At 49.2% G+C, this 2,932-nt stretch overlaps 1 pseudogene; it reads right to left on the reverse strand.

Moving 5' to 3' along the window:
• Positions 1–2,109: 2,109 nt before the first annotated feature.
• On the reverse strand, positions 2,110–2,288 carry LOC144677724 (U2 spliceosomal RNA; annotated as a pseudogene).
• Between the last annotated feature and the right edge of the window lie 644 nt (positions 2,289–2,932).

The raw sequence follows: 2,932 nt of genomic DNA on the forward strand, positions 1-2,932 counted from the left end.
GGGACTCAAAGAGGGGTTTCATGGTTCTCCAACCTTCATAAGCCCTCTTGAGCTCCTCAATGTTCTCTGGGGTCAGCAGTTGCACGAATAGCTTCCATGCCCCCCTGCCCACCCTCAGGTCCTTCTCCAAGTGGCAGTCCGCCAGTAGGAGGCAGTGGTCAGAGAAGAACACCGGCTTGACCTCGGTGGATCTGACTGTGAATGCACGGGACACAAAGAGGAAGTCTATCCTGGAACGAATGGACCCGTCTGGCCGCGACCAGGTGTATCTACGCTGCGCTCCGTCTGCAGGGTTGCTGAAGACGTCGTGCAGCTTGGCATCCTTAACTGTTTCCATCAGGGATCTGGACGTAGCGTCCAATCTGCTTCCGGCCCTGCCGGATCGTCCAGCCGCATCGATGATGCAGTTGAAGTCCCCGCCCAGAATGACCGGCCTGGAGGTCGCCAGCAGCAGTGGGAGCTGCTGAAAAACCTCCAGCCGCTCAGCTCCTTGTGACGGGCCATACACGTTAATTAACCGGAGTGGAGCGTTCTTGTACATTACGTCTGCTACGAGGAGTCGCCCGCCCACCACCTCCTTGACCTCGGAGACGGTGAAGTTGCCTCCCCGCAGCAGAATACCCAGGCCGGAGGAACGAGAGTCGTTTCCGCCCGACCAGATCGATGGCCCGTGGGACCACCACCGTGACCATTGCCTGTAGGAGCTGAACTGGATAACCTCACTTATCCACGTTAAACTCCATCTGCCAAATTTTGGCCCATTCACCTAACCTGTCCATATCCATTTGTAAATTTCTCATTTCTTCACTGCAACTTACTTTCCCACCTATTTTGGTGTCATCTGCAAATTTAGCTATGGTACCTTCTACTCCTGAATCCAAGTAAATAGTTGGGGCCCAAGGACCGAACCCTGTGGCACCCCACTAGTTACAGCTTGCCATCCACAAAAGACCCATTTATCCTGACTCTCTGCTTTCTGTTGGTTAGCCAAAGCTCTATCCAAGCAAATATATTACCCTTAGCTGCGTGTGATCTTATCTTGTGTATTAATCTTTTGTGCGGCACCTTATCAAATGCCTTCTGGAAGTCCAGACATACTACATCTACAGGATCGCCATTATCCACTTTGCTTGTCACATCTTCAAAGAACTCTAGCAATTTAGTCAAACACGATTTAGTCTTCATAAAGCCATGCTGACTCTGATGGATTGCATTTTGACTTGCATTTTAGGAGGGTAGTGAAGGCATTGGAGAGAGTGCAGAAGGGGTTTACGAGTTTGGTTCCAGGGGCGAGGAAGTTCAGTTATGAAGTAAGATTGGAGAAGTTGGGACTGTATTCCTTGGGGAAAAGAAGTCTGAGAGGAGACTTGATAGAGGTATTGAAAATCATGAGGTATCTGGAGAGAGTAGATAGGGAGAAACTGCTTGCACCGATGAAAGGATCGAGAAGGAGCGGGCACAGGTTTAAAGTAACTAGCAGAAGAAGCAAAAGTGATAGGAGCAGCGAGTGGTCAGGGTCTGGAATGCACCGCCTGATAGCGTGGCGGAGGCAGGTTCAATTGAAGAGGGAATGAGATGATTATTTGAAAAGAAAGCATGTGCTGGGTTACGTGGAGAAGGCAGGAGAATGGCACGAAGTGAAATGTTCATTGGGAGAGCTGGTGCAGTCACGACGGGCGGAATGGGCTCCTTGTGCAGTGTAAGGATTGTGTGAACGTGGATGTAGACGTTTCCGAGTAGCTGTGTAAAGTGTGTGAGCTTTGAGGTGTGAGTTTTGACTGTTGCTGTATCAGCAGCAGCAGCAGCAGCGGGCGGGAGCGGCAGCAGAGAGCTGGTTGAAAATGTTGTGAGGCGAAAGGTGCAGCTGAGAGAGTGTTTGAGAGGTGTATTTGCAAGTGAAAGATGTTTTTGTATGAGTGAGGTAGAGTGTTTGTGAGATGAGAGTGGTGTCTGTGAGCGTTGGGTGAGCGTGCGTGTTTTTTGTGTGTAGATGGTGCGGGTGAGTGAGAAAGAAAGAAAGTTGTGTTTTGAAAGATGTGCATGTTGAAAAGTAAAGAAAGCAGATGTTTGTAAGAAAACTATTTTTAGCATTGAAAATCCCCTGGAAAGGGGTGGTGCACCATTCCCAGAGATACTGCAATACCGGGTCGATGCGTGGAGTGGACGGAGCAAGCCCCTATTCCATCTCCCTGTTCCAAAAATCAATTTAATATATGGTCCCCAGATAAGGGACGTATCAGATATTAAACTGATAAGAACAGATTTTTTTTTTTTTTTTGTAAAAATATACTTTATTCATAAAATATCTTCAATCACATTCAAAACCATTTCAAAAACAACATTACAAGGGTACAATCCAGGTTAAACTTTTACAAAATGTATCACCAGGTGCATCAGTACAAACAATATTACAATCATTTACAGCCTTTCATTTTGAGCTGTACAGCCCGAGGGGCTCTAAACAGTTCCCAGTCTCTCGGTGCGCTGTGGCAGAAAGGTCTTAGACAGCGACCCTTCCCCATTGCGCCTTTGCGGCAGCTGCCCCAAGCTTTAGTGCGTCCCTCAGCACGTAGTCCTGGACTTTGGATTGTGCCAGTCCGCAACAATCGGTCGGGGACAACTCTTTGTGCTGGAAGACCAACAAGTTTCGGGCAGACCAAAGCGCCTCTTTCACCGAGTTGATGATCCTCCAGCTGCAGTCGATGTTTGTCTCGGTGTGTGTCCCTGGGAACAGCCCGTAGAGCACAGAGTCCTGTGTCACAGAACTGCTCGGGATGAACCTCGACAGCAACCACTGCATCTCTCTCCAGACTTTCTTTGCAAAGGCACAATCCACAAGGAGGTGAACAACGGTCTCTTCCCCACCACAGCCACCTCGAGGGCAACGTGCAGAGGGGGTGAGCCTCCTGGCGTGTAGGAAGGATCTGACGGG

This window comes from Cetorhinus maximus, unplaced genomic scaffold (genome assembly GCF_964194155.1).
Source record: "Cetorhinus maximus unplaced genomic scaffold, sCetMax3.hap1.1 HAP1_SCAFFOLD_2940, whole genome shotgun sequence".
Taxonomy (NCBI): Eukaryota; Metazoa; Chordata; class Chondrichthyes; order Lamniformes; family Cetorhinidae; genus Cetorhinus; species Cetorhinus maximus.